This window comes from Neofelis nebulosa, chromosome 2 (assembly GCF_028018385.1).
Source record: "Neofelis nebulosa isolate mNeoNeb1 chromosome 2, mNeoNeb1.pri, whole genome shotgun sequence".
NCBI lineage: Eukaryota > Metazoa > Chordata > Mammalia > Carnivora > Felidae > Neofelis > Neofelis nebulosa.
In genome coordinates, this window is record NC_080783.1 from 62024758 (window position 1) to 62049088 (window position 24331).

The 24331-nt window shown below is 38.6% G+C and overlaps 1 protein-coding gene and 1 pseudogene across 1 annotated transcript in view; one reads left to right on the forward strand and one right to left on the reverse strand.

Annotated features, from left to right (window-relative positions):
• Nucleotides 1–466: 466 nt before the first annotated feature.
• Nucleotides 467–24331, forward strand: part of TLK1 (tousled like kinase 1) — a 193101-nt gene continuing 169236 nt past the window's right edge. The window contains exon 1 of the mRNA XM_058714302.1: nt 467–488. The gene's annotated coding sequence lies outside the window, so the exon portion shown is untranslated. The remainder of the gene's footprint in view (nt 489–24331) is intronic.
• On the reverse strand, nt 22848–22953 carry LOC131505738 (U4 spliceosomal RNA; annotated as a pseudogene).

Consider the following 24331-nt stretch of genomic DNA (forward strand, 5'->3'; position numbering starts at 1 on the left):
AAAAAAGGAAGAGGAAGTGAATTTGCCATGACAAACAGTTTGAAATAATCTGTGGTGAACACCAAAAGGCTTCTTACAACCAAAATCTGTTACAGAAAATGAGCCAGGTAAGAAACAAAACAATACTTTAAATTTCTGTTGCACAAAAGGTTCTGTGACAGTATGTGCCGTGTTGCAGGCGCTGACAATTGTGTAGGATTTGAGTTCTCTGGATTGTTGAACATCTGTCTTCAGAGCACTTTTTGGTTTCTAAGAATGTAACATGGGGCAGGAAGTAGAGAAATCAACCAGAAGTAAGGTTTTCATGAGCCCAAAGGAGGTCACCGCAAAGATCTTATGAGATAGACTTGTCTTTAGAAGTGCCTTTGGGACTGTCTGGTCATAACTGCTTTCCCGGGTATGCGCAGCTGTATATATCTGCTGGGTGAAGTTACTCAACAGCCTCTGGGATGCATTCAGGTTCAAATGCAGCTTCCTTTCTCCTGCTGGTAAGTCAGAAAAACTATTTCCTGTTAGCAGTTCCTAGCTTCCCTCTTTACATCTCACAGCATTGTCAGTGAATTAACCTTGCCCTCGCTTAATTAGCCAGCAAGTTCTTCCTTGTACAGCATCCTAGGTTTAGTCACTAGATGGTTCTGATATAAGGGTGTTGCAATACAATGGAAGAAACTTGAAAGTCCAAACTATCCCTGAGCTTTAACACTGCCCTTTCGGTTTCGTTTGTTTTGTTTTGCTTTGCTCTTTTTACATAGGGAGACTGTCTTTGCTGATGTGGTGCTCAGACCATTAGACAGGCTCATTATGGAGATTTTTCTGATTATTTCTGGGATTGAAATACCTGCCTGTCCCACATACTTTCCTAGGTGTGGTCTCTGGGAGAACTGGTGTTAAAGCTGGAAAAACAGCAGTCACAATGAGGTCTGGGAGGTGTCGAGAGGAGGGATGGAGTGGAGGGGCCCAGCCAGGACTGTTCCACACAAAGGGAACAATATTGACCGTGAAGGTATGGGTGGCGTTATAACCTTATTCCTTCTTCAGGGGAGCACTATACATATACCACACTCAAGCACAGCTTTATTCATCTAAGAATAATCAATTGGTTCACAGATCACGGCAGTGGAAAGATATTCAAATTCAGAAGAGCCATAATAGAACTATTTAATACAAAGAAAATGAACAGAAACGCAAATTAGGGCACAATATCATATTTTGACTTACTTAAGTAGCTAGTAGAAGGCACGAAACAGGCATCATCATACATCACCAATGGGTACAAGCTCCTAAACCTTTGAGAATGTGGATCACAGTGTATTAGTTTGCTAGGGCTGCTATAGCAAAGTACCACAGACCAGGTATCTTAAACCAACAGAAATTTATTTTTTCATAATTGTGGAGGCTAGAAGTCTAAGATCAAGGTGTATGTAGGTAAGGTTGGTTTCTTCTGAGGCCTCTCGCCTTGGCTTATAGATGCTCATCTTGTCTGTCTTCACATGGTCTTCCCTTTGTATATATCTGTGTCCAAATGTTCTCTTCTTATAAGGGCATCAGGCATATCGGATTAGGGCCCACTCTAATGACCTCATTTTAACTTAGTTACCTCTTTGAAGAGCCTGCCTCCAAATACAGTCACATTCTGAGGTCCTGGGGGTTAGGACTTCATCAAATGGACTTAAAAAGGGACACTTGACTGACTTTTTAGGAAGCTATACTAAAGAAGTAAGTATAATTCCTCAAATTATAGGATATATATTACTTTCTTATAACCTGCATTTCTTACTCATTACATATTTTTAATACTTCTCTATGTATTGAAACACTGATAACGTCAATTTTTATTTTTTTTATAAATTTTTTTTAGTGTTTATTTATTTTTGAGACAGAGAGAGACAGAGCATGAACGGGGGAGGATCAGAGAGAGAGAGGGAGACACAGAATCTGAAACAGGCTCCAGGCTCTGAGCTGTCAGCACAGAGGCCCACGCAGGGCTTGAACTCACGAACCGTGAGATCATGACCTGAGCCAAAGTCGGGCGCCCAACCGACTGAGCCACCCAGGCGCCCCTATAACATGAATTTTAAATCATTATCTAGTATTCTGTCATACAAACACATTGTAATTTAGTTAACAATTCTTCTACTTTTAATTTTTTGAATAAGAAATACATGCATACAGTTGCAAATGAAAACAGTATAGAAAGGGTAAACACTAAGAAGACTCCCATCCTATCCCCCTTTCCTCATAAATAACTCCTTTTATTGGTTTCTTGTGTCTCCTTCCAGTGTTTTCTTATGCAAATAAAAAAGCAAATGCAAATATACATTCGTATTTCCCCTGCTTTCTTACACAACAGAGAACACACTGTTTACACTTCTCTGCACCTTTTTTTTTTTTACTTAATATATTTCTAGACCGTGTCCATTATCAGTACTGCAAGAGCATCCTCATTCTCTCCTACAGCCACAAAACATACAATTGTGTGAATGAACCATAGTTTATTTAACCAGTGTCCTCTGCGGAAGGTTATTTCTCACCTTTTTCTATTACGTGGAGGGACAAAGAATAAACTTATACATATGTCATTTCCTACAATTACAGGTGTATTGCTAAGATAAATCCCTAGGAGCGGGATTGCTGAGTCAAAACGCCTTTCTAGTTTTGATAGACCCTGCCTCGTTGCCCTGCATAGGGGCTGCGCCATTTTGTGAGCAGCGACTAATTTTGCACAGCCTCCCTAGTAGGATGAGCTACAAACTTTTGGATGTTGATCAATATCAAATGCCTCATTTTTGAACATTTAAGTTGCTTCCACTTTCACTACACTTAACAACACTATGATTAATATCCTTATAGCTTTACCTTGGCTCATGTTTTAATTATTCCCTTAAAATAAATTTCTCAAAGTTGATTATGTTGTTCCAGGAGTATCTGCATTTTTAGAGCTTTTTAACTGTACTTACTTGGGGGATTCTTGAAGTCTCCTGGGCATGGAGAGGAGCACTCTCCCCTCCTGCAATGTAATTAATGCGCTAAGCTTATATAGCTAATAAACAAAACTTAGAAAATCAGTTTTCTTTAAGCATTTAAACATGATTTTAAATTTAATTAATCAAAATCTCTTTAATGGTTTAAAATTTAATTACAAATTTAATATAAAGAATTATTTAGAATATTTCAAATGCTTTAAACAGCAGTGATAAAACTTACATTTACAATTTCAAAACAGCAATACCCTGAATTCAGTTCATTTTTATTTTATTATTATTATTTTTGTTTGTTTAAACTTTTTTTTAATGTTTATTTATTTTTGAGAGAGAGAGAGAGAGAGAGAACATAGGAGCAGGGAAGGGGCAGAGAGGGGCAGGGGAGGGAGACAGAGAATCTGAAGCAGGCTCTGCACCGTATGCTGTGGGGCCTGAACCCATGACCCATGAGATCATGGCTTCAGTCAAAGTCCAACGCTCAACCGTCTAAGCTACCCAGGTGCCCCTTTATTATTACTTTTTAAAAGATTTTATTTTTAAGTAATCTTTACACCCAGTCTGGAACTCAAACTCAACAACCCCGAGATCAAGAGTCATATGATCTACTGACTGAGCCAGCCAGGTGTCCTCAATTCATTTAAAAAAATTATTTGTATACTTGTTTTTACACCTTCCTAAGGTTGCAACAGTACCAATTTCTATACTTTCCTGGGATTATACTTTTCTGGTAATTTTATGAGAGACAAAATTTTTAAAAAAACAGACAGAAAATAGACTGCTTCAGACTAGGTTAGAGAGCCTGAATTGTCAATTTCATTGACTTGTAGTTTTATCTTCTAAGGTAATTCAAACCTAAATCATCTGTCATCTGAATACTCCTCCTCCCTCTGCCCTTTTTTTTTTTTTAATAGGCTTTCTTTTTTAGAGCAGTTTTAAATTCACAGCAAAATTGAGTGGTAAGTACAGAGAATTCCTATATTCTCCCTGCCCTCACGCACGCACAGCCTCCCCCACTATCAATATCCCCCACCAGAGAGGTGCATTTGTTGCAACTGAACCCACAATGACACATTGTTATGACCTAAAGTCCATAGTTTACCTTAACTCACCAAAAGTTCACTTTTGGAGTTGTACATTCTGTGGGTTTGGACAAATGAATGGCATGTATCCATCATTACAGTATCATACAGGGTAGTTTCACTGCTCTAAAAATCCTCTATGTTCTGATTGTTCATCCTCCCATCCCACCTAAGCCCTGACAAACACTGATCTTTTCTTACTATCTCCACAGTTTTGTCTTTCCCAGAGTGACATATGGCTGAAATCATACAGTATGTAGCATTGTCAGACTTGCTTTCTTTAATAATTTGCACTTAAAGTTCCTCAATGGCTTTTATGGTCTGAGCTCATTTCTTTTTGGTGCTGAATAATATTCCGTTGTTTGGATGGACCACAGCTTATTTGTCTGTTCAGCTACTAAAAGACATCTTGGTTGCTTCCAAGTTTTGGCAACTCTAACTAAAGCTACAGTAATATCAGTGTGCAGATTTTTGTGTAGACCAACATTTTCAGTTCATTTGGATAAATACCAAGGGGCATGTAAGAGTATGTTTAATTTTGTAAAAAACCTATAACTGTCTTTCAAAGTGGCTGTATCATTTTGCATTTCCACCAGCAATGGATGAGGGTTCCTATTCTCCACATCCTCACCAATATTTGATGTTGTCAGTGTTTTGGATTCGGGCCATTCTCATGGGTGTGTAGTAATATCTCATTGTTGTTTTAATCTGCAATTCCCTAATGAAATATGATGTTGAACATTTTTTTCATATGATTATTTGCCATCTGTATGTCTTCTTTGGTAAGATAAGCCCCTTTTTAATAGTTAGATTTTGCTCATATCAAGGGAACTTTTCATGTCCACACTTTCATATAGATTTTAGTTTCTTGTAAGATGATCTCTTTTCCTGAAATAATGTATTCTTTTTTGTTTGCTTGGTCAGCATTATAGAAACCAGTAACATGTCCCTGTTAAGTATTAAGTCCTGGTCTTCTAGCACTATAGGGAAACTAGGTAAGTCTTACTCGGCCTTGGAAGTAATAAGCCCTTTATAGGTTCATCTCCATGGGGACAAGGATAGAGATTATACTGCCTCCCTCCCTTTTCAGAGCATGTAGCTAATCCATCATCTTTCCACCCTCTCGTGGACCCCCTTCTCCTACTTCTTCCTATCTTTGGTAGAGTTTCTACTTTTTTCATTTGATTTGGCTATCTCACAGCTCCATGACTTTCCTTTTTCCTTCTTAATCAAATAGAGAAAATATGTACCACATTTTATCAAATATAAGATGGTATCATCAGCTGTGTCATTATTTTATATACCTCTAAGAAAGAAAAATCTTATTAAACTACACACAATGCCTTAACAATAGTCTGGGATGACTTAGGAACTAGTTAAACTACCCTCTCAACACTCTGAAATTCTTTTATTTCTTACAAGGGATTTGGCAATATTTCCTGCCTTCAGTTATATTTCTTGGTGTGTGATAAGAATCTTTTTGTATGTATCTTAGTAACAAAATATAACCAGCTCCATCTATTTGTGGGCATTTTTCTTTCTCAGTTTCCATAAAGTACTTGGTTGTTTCATTGAACAAAAATATGAAAAATATGTTGCCATTCCTCTGAAGATGAAGTCCTCACTAATATCAAATGCACATTCCATTGCTCTGTTTCACTGCCTTTCTATGTACACAATACCTCATTTCAACAAATGCCAAAATTACAGAAGAAACTTTTTTTAGACATTTCAAATGACAGTTAAATTCAACCTGTAAAATACCAACAATGTACGTTACTTAGTGAAAGTGAAAACATCATGAACAGCTGTGACCAAGTATGAACACGCAGCTCTTCACCAACAGCAATTTATAAAGCCATTCACAGTAGAAGCACAGTTTTAGAGATGTTAAAAATGTAAAAAAATAAAAGGGGGGGAGGGGCATCCGGGTAGCTCAGCTGATTGAACATCTGACTCTTGGTTTTGGCTCAGGTCACCATCCCAGAGTTACGGGATTGAGCCCCACGTCAGGCTTTGTGCTTGAGCACGAAGCTTGCTTAAGATTCTTTCTCTCTTAGGGTGCCTGGGTGGCTTAGTACGTTAAACATCTGACTTCGGCTTGGGTCATGATCTCACAGTTCATGGGTTCAAACCCCGTGTTGGCCTCTGTGCTGACAGCTCAGAGCCTGGATCCTGCTTAAGATTCTATGTCTCCCTCTCTCTCTCTCTCTGCCTCTCCCCTGCTTTTCTTATAATCCTTATATATTTCATCATTCACCAATCTGTAGTACCTCTTTTGACACTGCTAAATTTCCTTCAAGAAATTTCTACACTCATGCTCATACCGGCATTACTCACAATAGCCAAAAGGTGGAAGTAACCCAAATGTCTGTTGACTGATGATTGGCTAAACAAAATGTGGTACATACATAACATAATAGATTATTCTAATTTGAAAGGAAGGAAATTCTGACAACATCTGTGCTGCAACATAGATGAAATAAGCTAGTTGCACAAAAGACAAATGCTGTATTATTCAACTTATATGAGTTACCTAGAGTAGTCAAATTCATAGAGACAGAAAATAGAACGGTGGTTGCCAGGGCTGGGCATGGGGGAATGCGGAGTTGTTTAATGGGTATAGAGTTTCAGTTTTGGAAGATGAAAAGCATCTGGAGATTGGCTACACAGCAATGTGAATGTACTTAACCCTACTTAACTCTGGTTAAGATAGCAAATTTTATGTAGAGTGTATTTTCCCACAAGTAAAAACAAAATTTTATTCCTACTTTCATCAGTAGGGTATAGGAGTATTTATTTCTCCTAAAATTACTTTTATAATGAAAACAGCAATTAGTTTTATTTTTCAAAGTTTAATGAAGTTGATTGGAAGAATTAACCATCCTTAACAATATACGAATATTGATAAGCACTTTTTGTAAATTTTGCGATGGAGAGTGAAAACATCCTCTAAGTATGGGTTCTTAACTTGAGGGCCCATGGATTTTTAGATCTATCACCAGGTTGCAGAACCCCTGAGCTTGTGTGCCAAATCACATGAGTGTTCATATGTGTTTCCCACCCCCTGAGAGAGAATCTATCGTTTACATCAAATTCACAAAAATCTATGTGACTCTAAAAGAAGCTTAATCCTATTGTTCTACAGAAATAGAAATCTTCAAAAGTGCCAGAATTGAGATTTGAAAATAATTTAAAATGCTACCAAAATAGACCAGATGTAGCAATTTAACAGGTAAATACAAAATTCTGCTTTTATGTTCAAAAAATTAATTTCTCAAGTGGAACCCCAGCTTAATAGCACTTCACGTGAAAACATCTGGGGAAGTAAGAGCAATCTTCTCTATCTCAGCCGCACATCAGAATTATCCGCAGCTCTATCCAAACATACAGATGCCTGGGCTACTGCGCTGAAGACTTTAATTCAGTAGGTCTGTGATAGGCCTTAGCATCTGTATTTTTCTGAAGTTTAACAGTTGTTGCTTATGAACCCTTGTCCTGGGTTAAGCACTGTGGTTTTAGACAGCTTAAAATTGAATCCCCACTCCCATGTCACTAGCTGGGGGACTCTGCTAGCATTAGATGATTCATCTATAAAATGGGAGTAAAACTGTCCCCGATTTCATCATGTTATGATGAAGGTAAAATGAGTTAATGTCTTAATGGGGTTTCCACATTTAGCAAATAAATCTAGAAGACACACAGTTAAATTTAAATTTTATTTTATGTTTTCATTGAAATTTTAGATAATTTTTTCATATAAGTATAATCATGTAATATTTAGGACATACACTAAAAAAATAGTTCATTGTTTATCTGACCTCAAATTTAACTGAGTGTTTTATATTTTGTCTGGCAATCCTATGTCTTAGGCATGGTGGGAACTCAAAAAATATTAATGAAACCCAATAACAGTCCCAAACTGTAGCTTCTACATGAGCCCCGAGTGTGAGGCAAGTTGTTTAAATGCTTGAATAGTTGGCTAACTAGCTGGCTATAAGTAGTTTTAGGCTAAATTAATGGTGAAGTCCAGCCAAGGGAACTGAGTTTCATCTCCCTTTCCTGTGGTTTGAGTAAGCTGGAGTAAAATTCGGGAAGACTTGAGCAGAAAAGATGAGTTCAGGGTGATGGAAAAACTCCCTTTAAGAACCACTTAGATTTCTTCAGAGTTGTACCAAGGTAAAGATTAGAACCAAAGTAGAAGATTGACCTCGAAGTGGCTGTTAGGCAACTGTGAGGAAAATTCTCAAGAGCTAGATCAGTCTATACATCCAGTAAGCTAAAACCTAAAGAGCAGTTGAGTTTCTCACCAACTGTAGCTGGTGACTCCTGTCAAAAGTGTCACAAAGGTCAGGGCGCCTGGGTGGCTCAGTTGGTAAAGCTTCCGACTTCAGCTCAGGTCATGACCTCACTCTCTGGGAGTTTGAACCCCATTGGGCTCTGTGCTGACAGCTCAGAGCCTGGAGCCTTCTGCAGATTCTATGTCTTCCTCTCTCTCTTCCCCTCTTTCTCTCTCTCAAATGAATAAACATTAAAAAAAAATTTTTTTTTAAGTGTCACAAAGGTAAAAAAAACAAAACAAACAAAAAAAAAGTGTCACAAAGGTGATTTCCTAATTGAATGGTTGTATATATGGCCCAGTTGTCCTCCCAAATGCTCCAAAATAAGGTCAGGCAGAGTTAGTGTTGATAATGTGACTCTTACCAAATAATGACTCTTCATCCAGGAATTTCAAAGGATGTTCAATGATTGATGATGAAATATTATATGTATATCTGTAAACAATGTGATGGCAATTAAGTCACAATTAACAAGCATTGGTAAAGTGAATTTAAAATGAATCACTTGGGGCACCTGGGTGGCTCAGTCGGTTGAGCATAGGCTTCTGCTTAGGTCATGATCTCGCAATCTGTGAGTTCGAGCCCCTTGTCGGGCTCTGTGCTGACAGCTCAGAGCCTGGAGCCTGCTTTGGGCCTGTGTCCCCCTCTCTCTCTGCCCCTCCCCCACTCATGCTCTGTCTCTCTCTGTCTCAGAAATAAATAAACATTTAAAAAAATTTTAATAAAAAAATTAAAAAAATAAAATGAATCACAAACTTACTCTATAAATGTGTAGGCTTTTGTGATGAAATTAGGATGAGGAACACAGATAATATAAGACGGGTCTTAGTCAAGTGCCTAATGTGACTTAGAAGCAATTTTTAAATTTCAAATAAAAAACAATATAAACTGAAACTGATTGATCCTACTATATTTCTGATACTAATCAGTACCCGATATGAATCTCCCAAATAGTTTCGATTTTGTCCAATTTAGCTCGACTGAATTTTAAAATTTCTAGGATCAAGCCTACCTTTATGGATCCCAATACATCACACCAGGATTGTAAAATGTGGGCTCTGTAAGTCATCCTAATGGAATGCAGAGAAAAGAATCATGGCTTCCACGTAGTCATGTGATAAAGGTATGTTCAAATCATTATTGTTGCACAGACCAAAATTTAAAACTCCTTTATGTGATAGTATCACTCAGTTGAAATTTAACTACCCAGCATGCAGGATGGCAAAAGAAACAGCTGAAGAATGCATTGAAGCATTTTAAGTAATATAATGTTACTGTGCAATGCTGAGAAATAGCAACTCTGATGGGAGGGGAAGTGAAAACCTCACTATTTCTATTTCTATTGTGTTTTCCAAAGAAGGGGTATGCTTATTTGCCTATTTCAATGGGGTTTTATTTTCTAATAGCACTGGTCCTCTCAATGAGGAGAAAAGCTCTTGCCACATTGGCCCTCTTTCCAGTCTTTCACATTTATACTAGTGGCTACCATGTTTTTAGGAAAAGGGAGTCCATGAGCCACTATTGTAAGCTGTGTCAAAGGTGTTCCATCTACTCAGCAGTTACTAATTATTCACTGTGCAATAGTGTTCTTCCCCCTTAGACTTTTTCTATTTAGAATATCAAAAAGGGGTGCCTGGGTTGCTCAGTTGGTTAAGTGTCCGACTCTTGATTTCGGCTCAGGTCATGATCCCACGCTTCGTGAGATCGAGCCCTGCATTGGGCTCTGCACTGACAGCAAGGAGCCTGCTTAGGATTCTCTCTCTCCCTCTCTCTCTTTGCCCTTTCCCCACATGTTCTCTCTCTCTCTCTCTCTCTCTCTCAAAATAAATAAATAAACTTAAAAAAAAAAAAGAAAATGTTTTAGGAAGATAAAATATCAACAGAATTGCAGGTTACTTGTTCACTGTAGTCTGTACATGAAGACACAAAAATATGAAACCTCCAATTCCATGATTTCTACTGTGTAGAACATTTTCAAGAGATTAGGCTCTAAAATTTACAGGTTCTGTTTTGAATTTGCAAGATAATCCTTCCTCATGACTGAAAAATACTTCCCCAACAAAGAGGACCACCAGATCTGCTGTTTTAGCTATGTCCCACTCCCAAAACAAACATACAGGAAAACCCACTGGCTGAGTGATCCTTTGAATTTCCAAGTGACTCTGGGCTTTAGATATCAAGGCTCAGAAAGACTCAATATTCCTGGGGCTTTTAGATTTCAGAGTGACCCTGGCATGATTTTGTGGGCTAGCCTAGAAAACTAACCTAAAAAACACACATACACATTGCTAATAAAATACTACTTCTAAGATAAACAAACAATAGTTACAGATGCCCTTTTCATTATTTTGGAAAAAGAATTTAGGTACATGGCCCTTTCATTAGAAATTTACTGGATGAACAGGACTTGAGGTTTATTTTTTAGTAACTTATGTTACATATTACCAAAAATGTTGATTCTGGTGATATCAGAGCCATGCTTTATTCATTTTAATCTATTAAAACAAAGCACTGAAATATGGAAATGTGCTATAAATTTGTGTTAACATTGATCAGTAGGTAAATAGAGAGGAAAGACTTTAAGTTAAAATCAGTAAAGAACAGGGGTGCCTGGGTGGCTTAGCCAGTTAAGTGTCCAACTCTGGCTCAGGTCATGATTTCACAGTTTGTGAGTTTGAGCCCCGCATCAGGCTCTGTGCTGACAGCTTGGAGCCTGGAGCCTGCTTCGGATTCTGTGTCTCCCTCTCTCTCTGCCCCTCCCCCACTTGTGCTCTGTCTCTATCAAAAATAAATTAATGTAAAAAAATTTTTTTAAAAATCAGTAAAGAACTGACATAAGCAAACATTTGCTTTTCTTGGATTGAAGGATAAATTTATTATGGTCAGATTTTTCTGATCATGCACAGTTTTGAAGGCCATTTGTAATCACTTGTCATTTCTATCCCTTAGTCAATCAGACCTACTTCTGATGCATCTTTGGATACTGGTCTAACTTCCCATTCTCATCACCGCCAACCCAACCACCAACTCTATCCAGCCCAGCTGCTCTCACAACCTGCTCATTCAATAGTTATAATGGCCCTTTTATACATCCTATCCAAACCCACTCCACTCCTCTACTTTGGCACATTCATTCTAGGATTTTTCCACTGTAGTTTTAAATGTGCACTTTTATATTGAAAATTATTCCTTCTCATCCATAAGATGCAAATATTTTACATATTTTTTGCAGTTGAGATAGTGGGGCTCTATGGATCCATTGTTTTCTTAACTGGTGCCTGTGAGTAGAAAAGTTTCAGGCTTTAATTAATTGAACTAACACATTTGTAGCACATTATTTGAGCCTGTGCATTTATATCACACGTTAGATATGCACATCGAATACATTCATAATGTATTTCCAGTTGGCTAGCCTACATCCTTTGCCTTTCTCTCTGTCTCTCTTTTTTTCTTTTTGTACTTGTTTATCCCTGGTAACTATAGAACATAGATGAATACTTTCTTTAGGTAAACTTTTGGACATGAGCTGTGATTTAAGAGGGGAAAGACCATCTCCCCTATATAAGTTGCTTATGTAAACATTTATTGACCATCTGCTCTGGGCCAGGTGGCATGCTAGGTATTAAGGATACCTAGCCCTAACGGGCACATAATGTCTATTCTATCTACAAGAAACTTTGTGCAGTGGGTCTCATATCTTAGCATTCTTAGGAGTCATGTGAGGGTTATTAGTTGAAATGCGGATTCTGGATTTCTCACCTACCCCTATTTTTAAACTTTGGGATGGGGGCCAGGAATCTGTGTTTTATTTTTTTTTTAATTTATTTTATTTTTTTTAGGAATCTGTATTTTAGTAAGTGATTCTGATGTGCACAGTCCATTGCTAACACTTAAAAAATTTTTTTTTAATGTCTGTTTATTTTTGAGAGAGAGCTAAAGAGCATGAATGGGGGAGGGGCAGAGGGAGAGGGAGACACAGAATCCCAAGCAGGCTCCAGGCTCCAAGCTGTCAGCACAGAGCCTGATGAACTGTGAGATTATGACCTGTGCTGAAGTCGGACGTTCAACCGACTGAGCCACCCAGGCACCCCTGCATTGAAAACACTTTTAAAACACAACACTAAATTCTATTGAATGTTTAAGAAAAATGCTATTTCAAGGAAGATGTTATTTAACCGGTTTCCTTTTCCATAATTTTTTTTCATCATTTTTTAAAAATAAGAAATCTCATATTCTGAGATTACCAGTTAAGAATAAGAAGATTTGGGGCTGTGCTGGCAGCTCAGAGCCTGGAGCCTGCTTCAGATTCTGTGTCTCCCTCTCTCTCTGCTCCTCCCCTACTCATGCTCTGTCCCTCAAAAATAAACATTAAAAAAATATATATTTAAAGTATAAATACTTTACTAAAAGCCTAGAAATTTATCCTGTATTTTTCCCCCCAGCATTAACCCATAAAATTAAATACCTTGTAACACTGTTACAACAATGTTATCACTCTGTAAAAGTTTAGCTTTCCAAGTTTACTACTCTGAGTCTGCTTTTTCTTTGTAGACACTTTTCCTGCAAGTAGGGTCTCCTGCTTCAAGGAGAGGAACATTTAGTGTTTCTAGTCCAACTAAAGGCCTAAATTATGATTTGCTTGAGATGTGGCTGCTAGCCATATGTGCTCTACTTGGAAAGAGATTGTTTTTAGGGGCCTACTTATTTATTTTTTTAATGCTTCAGGAGTTTATTTCAGTTTGTCTCACCAAAACCAGAAAATCTGAAGAAAGTAGAATTCGGTAATTCAAAATTTCCTTAATGATTTAAGAAAGTAGAGAAGCAATGACATTTACATATATTATGCAATTTAGGGTGGAAAATGTTGATATGACTACATCCTGACATTAAAAAAATACTTTTGACAGTGTTTTCTAGTTACCAACAGTGATGGCTGTGTAGAATTTGGTAGTTTTCTTTTAAAATTTGGTATTTTGGGGCGCCTGGGTGGCGTAGTCGGTTAAGCGTCCGACTTCAGCCAGGTCACGATCTCGCGGTCCGTGAGTTCGAGCCCCGCGTCAGGCTCTGGGCTGATGGCTCGGAGCCTGGAGCCTGTTTCCGATTCTGTGTCTCCCTCTCTCTCTGCCCCTCCCCTGTTCATGCTCTGTCTCTCTCTGTCCCAAAAATAAATAAAAAAAAACGTTGAAAAAAAAATTAAAAAAAAAAAAAATAAAATTTGGTATTTTGAGTTTGATCAGGCAAAGTCCCCACTCCCAGCCAGACCCCCACTCACCCCCCCCGCCCCCCTCGCCCCCCCCGCCCCCCCCCCCCCCCCCCCCCCCCCCCGCCATCTTAAACCTTCTTTTCCAAATCACCTTGAAGTCTCTCCTACAGCCAGGCTGACATCAGCCTCCAGACTGCGTTCCTACACCTTTTTTGCATTTCAACTGCAAGTTCTTTAGGCTTTTAGAGCTGCTTAAAGGGATGCCCTTGCTCACCCTACTGAGAGGAAATCCATTGTCTTAACTTCTCTACCAACTGTATCCATGCAGCTAAGGATGTATATATACCTACATATAAATTGACAGTTACTTGGCTGCCATATATATGATTATATATGATATTGGTGTATATATGTCATTTTTTGACAGCATTAAAAAAAATCTGTGTGATTTTTTAAATTTACATCCAAGTTAGTTAGCAAATAATGCAACAATGATTTCAAGAGTATATTCCTTAATGCCCTTTACCCATTTAGCCCATCCCCCCTCCCACAACCCCTCCAGTAACCCTCTGTTTGGTCTCCATATTTAAGAGTCTCTTATGTTTTTGTTCCCCTCCCTGTTTTTAAATTATTTTTGCTTCCCTTCCCTTATGTTCATCTGTTTTGTCTCTTAAAGTCCTCATATGAGTGAAGTCATATGATATTTGTCTTTGTGTGATATTTTTTAATAAGCAGGAGACAATTACCCACATTAAACTTAAATAAAATAAAACAGGGGTGCCTGGGTGGCTCAGTCGGTTAAATGACTGACTTTGGCTCAGGTCATGATCTCGCATTTTGAGAGTTCCAGCCCCGTATCAGGTTCTGCGCTGACAGCTCAGATCCTGGAGCCTACTTTGGATTCTGTGTCTCCCTCTCTCTGCCCCTCCCCCACCTCCACTTGTGCTCTGTCTCTCTCTCTCTCTGTTTCTCTCTCTCAAAATTAAAAAAAATGTAAATAAAATAAACAATCTCACCATGTCTCTCTTAAAATAGCTACAATGCCTTTGATCTAATTGGAATCTTAACAGAAAATCTTATAACAGCAATCATTTTGTTTATTTAAAAAAATTTTTTTATGTTTTTACTTTATTTTGAGAGACAGAGAGACAGAGTGTGAGCGGGAGAGGGGCAGAAGAGAGGGAGACTCAGAATCTAAAGCAGGCTTCCGGCTTCTGGCTCTGAGCTATCAGCACAAAGCCTGATGCAGGGCTCGAACTCAAGAACCTCGAGATCATGACCTGAGCCAAAGTCTGATGGTTAACTGACTGAGTCACCCAGGCATCCCCTCCCCGCCCCCACCACTTCTAATTTTTATTCAAATTTTACTGAACTTTTCTTCTACAAAAATTACTCTACTCCATAATAAAGACTGTGAAACTCAAAGTTAAATAATAAGTTATCAAGTTTGCTTCATGTGTGAAAAAAAAAATTACAGGATTTCATAAGATTTCTTTACATACTCCTCTTCTTCAGTTAACTTACTTCTGCAAGTATGGATGATTACAGCACAGGTACCCATGAAAGATTGCAGCACTAGGTTGCTATATATAGCTGTGCAGGTTGTACAGTCCACAACCTGCACAATCGTATGGGACAGCTCTGATTGCAGAGGCTTATCTTCTTACATTTCCTGGGCTTTGTGTTTGCAGTCTAATAAGAATAGAAACCAAAAAGGGGCGCCTGGGTGGCTCAGTCGGTTAAGCTCCGACTTCAGCTCAGGTCATGATCTCTTGGTCCGTGAGTTCCAGCCCTGCATCGGGCTCTGGGCTGATGGCCTGGAGCCTGCTTCCGATTTGGTGTCTCCCTCTCTCTCTGCCCCTCCCCCGTTCATGCTCTGTCTCTCACTGTCTCAAAAATAAATAAACTTAAAAAAAAAAAAAAAGCTGCTGAGGATTCAACTCAGTTAAAAAAAAAAAAAAAAAAGAATAGAAACCAAAGAAATATATTTCATCAATAGAAAGCTCCAGTTATGCCCTCCATGCAGTGGCATATAAGCCATTTGCTTTCAACACAAGAGGTTAAAAAAAAGATCCAAATATGTCAAGACCAGGACAATTGCATTATTAAAGCAATAAATAAATAATAAAAGCAAATAGAAAGCTCAAAGTCTTTGAGCTCGGAGTCATGGAGATGTATCTTGTGTCATTTAAGATACAAGGTTTATGAAGTCATGATGGTAGTGATTCCACCCCTCCTAAAGTAGGCCTTTCATTCTCCCTTAGGATTTATATATATTTTTAAAGAGGATTTTTTAAGTTTATTTATTTATTTTGAGAGAGACAGAGACAGAGACAGAGAGCATGCATGTGTGCACATGGGAAGGGCAGAGAGAGAGGGAGAGAGAGAATCGCAAGCAGGTTCTGTGCTGTCAGTGTGGAGCCCTACACAAGGCTTGAACTCAAAAATGATGAAATCACGAACTGGGCCAAAATTAAGAGTCAGTCTCTTGGGGTGCCTAGGTGGCTCAATCCAGTTAAGCATCCGACTATTGATTTGGGCTGGGGTCATGATCTCGGGTTTGTGGGTTCATGCCCCACCTCAGGCTCTGCACTGACAGCATGGAGCCTGCTTGAGATTTTCTCTCTCTGTCTCTCCTCTCCCTCTCTTTCCCTCAAAATAAAAAAATGCAGTAAAAAAGAAGAGTTGGTCACTTAACCAACTGAGGCACCCAGGCGCCCCTACGATTGATATTTCTAAGCATGGCCGCTAACTTCAGGCACTTGATTTAACTTAGCACATGGATGAGGTCACAAATTCCCTTCTTTGATCAAATGCTTGTTGTCAGTACTGTACAAATTTATACCTGAGCAGAATGTTTTGAAATGTAAACGTAAATAAGATTTCTTATAGCAATCCAAAAGCAACCCAAACTGGCTTTATTAGTAACCAAGGAAAATTAGCAGGCTTTTATACCGTAATCATTACACGGATTCTGTAACTAAAAACTAACAAGTGCATGTGTTTAAGTATTATTGATGCAATCGGTGACTGATTCCAAATCTGAGAATAATAATATGGAAACATAATCAAGTAACAACATCCTCCATTACAATCTTCTGTTTTGTGAACAGGTTCAAGACCTGCCTTATGAATGGCTAGAAAAACAGTCAGCATCATGTTGGAATTTGAAATGTGTACAGATAGTCCTCTAACATTGTCTTAACCTATTTCTGCCCTTTGGGCCATGGCAGCCTAAAGTCCATTATTACAAGATTGGTTTCTTTTGTTATCAAGAGCTCTTTAAAGTCCAAATGCCCTTTGGAGACTTGCCATTTGTGGTATGAACATAACAATAATATGAATTGAATATTTGTACATCCACTTTGAGCAAAAATTCTGAAGACGTATTCTAGGGTAAATAGGATCCTGTGATTAAATTAGATTGGGAAAATGTGGAATCAAAGTCAGTTCACTTGCACTTTTCAGAGCTCTGAAGATGCTAGTGCATTGGGAATCTTCAGAGAACATTCTAATGGGCAGCATTCCTACAATGTATTTTACCAAAGAAGGAGAAATTTGTGAGATTGATGTTTTACTGGACATCCTTAGGGAGGGGTGTTGACCTTGCCGGGTAAACCCCTTCTAACATCCAAGCAGAAAGAATGTTAATATGGGTACATGATAAATGGAGTGCTTAAGGATACAGTGGGAGGAGTAAGGGAATTAACAGCTCAATTTCCTTTTGCTTCGTCCTGTGGCCCTCTCTGGGCTGCTGTAGGATACCTGACAGTGACCTTCACCTAAGAAGACCAAGTTAATTCAGGGTACAGCTCAGGCGAAAGGACACTTCACATGGGCATCTGCAGCCAGCTTTGATTCTGACTTGATGGTAGATTGTTACCTTTATGTGTAAAGGTGAATCTGGAAGGCCTTCAAGATTACTTCTCACTGGGGGACTCACAGGGTTCCTGAGGCTCAAGGGCAGATCCAGGTTCCATGAGGCTTGAAAGTTACTCAGTTTGTAGTAACTTGTTAGTTAAAGGAAACTTGTTCATAGAAAGAATACAAAATTAGGGACAAAAGTGACTATTTAAAATGAGGAAAGAAATTAAAACAAATTGGATTTTTTAAACTGACAAACTCCATGAATATCACAATATCTAGGGAAAACAACACAAATTTGATTTCCTGCCTGACACACTTCTATTTTTAATATATAATTTGTAAATTTTTTAATTTTATTTATTTACTTATTTATTTATTTTTGCTGCATGCTTGTTGTTTGCCTCTTCATAGGAAGGTTTCAAAGATTTTATGTAGACTAGAAAGATAATAGAGGCTTTCCTCTAGCAAGCTTGAAATGTGTTACTGAAAATTTAGAAAAGTTTCTCTCTTTTTTTTGACACTTTAAAATTTATTTTTGAGAGAGAGAGAGAGAGAGCGCGTGCACACGCGAGTAGGGGAGGGGCAGAAGGAGAGACACACAGAATGTGAAGCAGGCTCCAGGCTCTGAGCTGTCAGTGCAGAGCCCAATGCGGTGCTCTAACCCATGAACTGAGAGATCATGACCCGAGCCGAAGTCAGACGCTTAACCGACTGAGCCACCCTGGTGCCCCTAAAAAAGTTTCTTTCAGCAGCATATCTTATCAGAAATGTCATGTAAAATTTTAGGACTATTGTCAAATTTGGGGAACTTTTACCTAGTCTCTTTCATATATGAGAGCATCTCAAGTCTTCTTGTCAGTAGTCACTGACTAATTGACGACTACTCTTCGGTTGAAGACACTCACTGGCGGTTTGTCCCCAATGTCCTTTTGTAGTGGCTTATTAACGAGCTTTATGTTGAGCCCTGTACCTTCACATCATGGTGCCAGGTGAATTAGCACAGTGGGCAGCAGGAGTATTCCTGGAAACAATTCCTATGCTGGCAATGACTCAACTATACACAGAACCTACTTAATGTGTGAGTCTCCTTGATATATCCCATTAAATTCAAATGGAATGTGTCCTCAATTTAGCTCTGACTTAGCTTCGTTCCCCAAATGCCCGTGGCCATTCCAACAACACTCACCTGTCACAAGGGTGGGAAAGTCACAGTAGGAAGAACATAGATATTAATTAATGACCATTAAAATATCTTAAGGTGAAAAATCTACCAAAATATATGACATTGTGAACACATGTTTCCCAAGGCCTTGGAGGGTCTCCATATAAGTGAAGGAACTGAAGTATCAGATTCATCAGCATCAGGGGCAATTTCCTTGTGAAGTTCATACCCTTTCAAGATCAAGTGCCTCTGAATTGGATCTTCAATACTGCACTAACTTGAACAGTCTACTATGCATATATCCTATAGAAACCAAGAGTATGGCAATGTTCCAGGAAACAAAACAGTTCACAACTTGCCTTACAGCTTGAGGTGGCCATGTGAGACAAGCTTTGGTCAAGGAGGCATTAGTGAAATGTCACTAAATGGAGGTTTCTGAAAAATCTCTTCCAGGTTTTAGTGAGCACATGCCTTTTGCCCTTTGTTTGGAATTCAGCTGCAATGCCAGCGGTGGAGCAGCCATATTGTGACCACAAAATGACATGAGGGCAAAAAACCATATGCAAAGATAGAGATGCAGGGGCTCCTGGGTGGCTCACTTGGTTAAGCATCTGACTTTTGGTCTCGGCTCAGGTCATGATCTCATGGTTTGTAAGTTCAAGCCCCAAGTCGGGCTCCACAGCTGGCAATGTGGAGCCTGCTTGGGATACTCTCACTGTCTCTCTCTGCCTCTCCCCTGCTTGTGCTGTCTTTGTCTCTCTCAAAATAAATAAATAAACTAAAAGAGAGAGAGAGATACAGAAAGATAGAAGGGAAGGCTTCTGACCTGATGTCACTGTCAACCCTCACACTCCTTGTTACCTGAAAAAAACTTGTTATGTTTTTCTGTTTTTTGCTGCTGAAAACAATTGTAAATTGAAACACTTCCCATGGTAGTGATTTTGAATTAAGGATCCAGGAGACAGAATTTCTTTTGCAACTCTCTGTGGGACTTTGAACATTTAAAAAATTTGTCAGCCTATGCAATGAATAATGCACATTGTTTTCACAAGTCTTTCCCATATTTCTCATTGACATTTTAAAATCAAGAAATATTTGAAGTCTTAGAATTATGGTACTGTCAATGTTTGAGTTGATTTTTAAATTTTATTTAAATTCCCTTACTATTTTCTGGTTGCATGGAAATTTCACTTAGGACGTGGTATATTGATTTAAAATGGTTTTCATGATCCCTGGTTGACTTATATATTTCATATATCTTTATTTTGTCGTTTTGGAAAATGGAAATAATTACTTGTTCTTATGAAACTCAAATGATATAAATGAGTTGTAATTTCTCTGTATGCCTTTGGTAGTTATTCAACATTACTCCTATGAGATATTTTGCTTGGTTCCTAATGTGCATATGAGGATCCTGTAAAATAAGATTTTAAGTATGTCCAGGATTATTGCTTAAGCTAATGGACTTTGGATTTTCCAGGGTAGCACTTGAGAACTGATCTTATTTTTGCTGAGAGCCTATCAGATATTCTTCACCCAGATCAGACTTGAGGGATAAACGAATTTCATTTGACCTTTGTACCAGGCTTAAGTGCTCCTTATAATTCAGTGATATCTGCTTTTATATTTCATGTCATGTTCATGGGTTCATGTTTCTCGTCCCTCCCATGACTTTGCAATTCAGTACAGAGTTTATAATCTGTCACACAGTTGCCCCTCAACGTGAAGTTTCCTTTTGTTGTAGATATGCTACTCTATTCTTTTATTCATAAATGATTAAATCTCTACTTATAGTAAATTACTTATTCATCCATTCATTTATTCAACAAATATTTAAAGAGTGCCATGATATAACAGATATAGTTCTAGGTGTCGGGAATACAGTTCAAATAAAGCTGACAAGGATATTGCTCTTATGAAGTTGACATTCTAGCAAAAGCAGACAATAAACCATGCTGTTTTACGGCAAGGAATGGACCTAGGGAATGGTGGAAACAGGTTTCCTAAAAATCATAATCAGAAAAACCCAGAATCCAGCAGCCCGGAAAATATCTCCCTTGACTGAAATGGTCTTATGCCCCCTTCTCCTTAAAATTCTCTCTTGCCCTTCAACTTATGGCACTGGCACAAACCATAAGTGCTCACTAATGGCTTAGAGTCATGAATAAATTTAGGAAGGACTTGTGAAATACTGTAGATTAAAAAAAATTTTCTTTAATGTTTATTTCTGAGACAGAGCATGAGTGGGGGAGGGGCAGAGAGAGAGGGAGACACAGAATCTGAAGCAGGCTCCAGGCTCTGAGCTGTCAGCACAGAGCCTGACATGGGACTCCAACCCACGAACCATGAGATATGACCTGAGCCAAAGTCAGATGCTTAACCGACTGAGCCACCTAGGCGCCCCAAAGCTGGAAGGGAATTTAGAGGTAATATGGAAGCCATATTATCTGGGATCCACCTGGATTATCAGTTTAAATAATTCGCCCTTGGACCCTGATGGAATGGAATATCAGGTGTACATATCCAGGCCAGGATGTCTTTCTTTGGTGGTGCCAAATTGAGACGGTTTCTACAGATGGATGCCAAAATATGAAGGAGACACCTTGACATGGGTGGATTGATGGAACAAAATACTAAAGATGAACTTTTATTTATTATTGTTATTTTATTTATTTATTTATTTATTTATTTATTTATTTATTTTGCTATTTTGCTATTTCTATTAGAAAAGTTTACTTGGACCAAAACAAGAAAAAGAAATATCTGGATTTAATGACCTTACTCTCTTATCATTTGTCTTTCAACAATTATATAATACAGAAATATAGAAGTAACTATGAGTGGTGATTACAAAGTAATCTGATTATTTAAACCCATATAGGGGCGCCTGGGTGGCGCAGTCGGTTAAGCGTCCGACTTCAGCCAGGTCACGATCTCGCGGTCTGTGAGTTCGAGCCCCGCGTCAGGCTCTGGGCTGATGGCTCGGAGCCTGGAGCCTGTTTCCGATTCTGTGTCTCCCTCTCTCTCTGCCCCTCCCCCGTTCATGCTCAGTCTCTCTCTGTCCCAAAAATAAAAAAATAAAAAAAAAAAAAAAAAAAAAAAAAAAAAAAAAAAAAAAAAAAATAAACCCATATAACCTACACATTATGACAAGGTGTTCTGTGCCCATTACTTTGTAGTTTCCATTCAGAGTGACTTTTAGTTCTGGGTTTCTCCTAGCCAATGAGAAATCAGAGATAAATAAAGTCAGTTTCTTAATGGGGTCAGGAGAATTCTTTGTGGTACAAGACCGTCCTGCACAATGTAGGATAGTCAGCATCTCCGGCTTGTAGACACTAAATGACAGGGGCATCTCTCTCCCGTCATTATGACAATCAAAAATTTTCCCAAACACCCCTGCCAGGGAAGGGGGCTGCATTGTCCTCCTGATTGAAAACCACTGGTAATGGGAAAAAAAAATAAGTAAACACATCACTTCCACATGACACGATACGTGCTTGGCTAAATATTTGTGTTCGTTGCTATGGGAGCACAGAGTGGGGGCACCTAACCAAGTCTGGTGGTTCTCACAGGCATTTAAATCAGGGTTCTTCCTATCAAAATAATCCAGTAATACCATTCCTATTCAAAATATTTTAGAAATTCTTTTCTGGATTACTTTTAGAGCCTGAGTCATATTCTTTTGAATTTGTTCAACATAGGAAACTTTCTTCCTTTGGAAACATCCCAAAGTTGCTTGTAGCCAAGTCTTGTGAATAAGACAAGCGAATAAGCTGGACAATATTATTTTTAGTTAAAAACAGGTTCACGGAACACAAAATTATGAGCTGACACTTAGTGGTTATTGAATAATGAAGAGCACTTAGCCCAGGTTTTAATAAGAGGTACCCCTGATATCACTATTTTTCATATTCTTATTATTACAAGATTTTAGCACTCTGTTAAGCATTGGGGATACATAAATGAAAGACAATTCCTGCCTTTAAGGAGTTCACTATCTAGTGAGGGAGGTAGACAAGCAAACCAACAAGTGCAATTGCAAAATGTGTAAGTGCAGGCTAGAAGAGATATATTTGTGCTGCTCTGGGAGGGTAAAGGAGGGGCACTAGCTCAGTCTACCAGTGAAGAATGCAGCAGGTTTGCCGAGGGAATTTGATGCTCTAGCTGAGTTTTGAATGTACAGTGCTAATTAGCTTGGAGGAGGCATGGAAGGTATTCTATGAAGAAGCAGCAACATATCCAAAGATACAAAGTTTTCAATTAGCAATAATCGTGCCTCAGATAAACCTCATTGGCTATGATACTGCCACTGTGCAAAGCTCCAAAGATGCAAAGTGTGGTACACTCTGTGAGCTTCACGTTCTTTGATGTCTGGAGCAGAGGGGTTGGGATGACCCTGTGAGATGGGCAACATCCTTCGTCATACCATTTTTATGTACCTTATCAAAGAATTTGGACTTCGGCTGAAGATGAAGGATGGCCACAAAGGACCTGAAGGGTAGAAATCTGATGATATTTGCATTAAAAATTTTTTTTTTTTAATATTTACTGTTGAGAAGGAGACAGCATGAGCAGGGGAGGGGCAGAGAGAGGGGGAGACACAGAATCTGAAGCAGGCTCCAGGCTCCGAGCTATCAGCATGGAGCCCAGTGAGGGGCTCGAACTCACAAACCACGAGGTCATGACCTGAGCTGAAGTTGGCCACTTAATCAACTGAGCCACCCAGGTGCCCTAATCCTTGCATTTTAAATCATGCTAGTAATATAATGGAAAATGAACTGGAGGAGGGTGAAACTGGAGACAGAGTGTTATTAAGATTTGAGGAAAGAGGAATGATGAGGTCTTAAATAAAGAGATAGGAGTGGGGATTAAAAGGAGAGGAAGGATTCAAGACATTAAAAAAATTATAAAGTAACAGTAACTAAAACAATATGGTTCTGGATCAGGAAAAAAAGATTCATTCTGACCAGTTGATCGGAATAGAGAGTTCAGAAACCAACGGGTGCATGGGAATTATTTATGCAGTAAATCTGTCATTTTAATTTAGTAAGAACAGGATGGAATATTTCGTAAAAGGTGTTGGTGAGAGGGGTATATTAAGTTTCTAATTAATAAGTTACCAAAAACCTGGTCCCTCAAACAATAAGAATTCATTATCTTACAGTTCTATAGGTCAGAAGTCCGACATAGGTGTCAGTGAGCTAAAATCGGTGTCGGCAGGACTGCTTTCCTTTCTGGAAGGCTATAGATAAGAATTTATTTCCTTGCCTTTTCCAGTCCTAAGTGCCACCCTTATTCCTTGATTCTTGGCCTCCTCTTCCATCTCCAAAGCCAGCAGCATTGTACTTCTGTAAGCATTCTTCTATAGTCATGTTTCCCTCTGACCATAGCCATGAAAAATTCTGCTTTTAAGTATTCCTGTTATTAGATTGGGCCCATCCAGATAATTCAGGGTAATCTCCTCATTCCAAATTCCATAACCTTAATCACATCTGTAAAATCTCTTTTGCCATGTAAGGTAACATTTAAAGGTGCTGGGGTTTAGGGTGTCACCCTCTTTTATGGACCATTATTCTGCCTATCACAGGTGAAGAAGATGCCAATTTAGATCCCTACCTCACGCCATAAACAAAGAATAAATTATTTATGGATTAAAGATCTAAACATAAAAACAAACAAAACTACCAAAACCATATAGA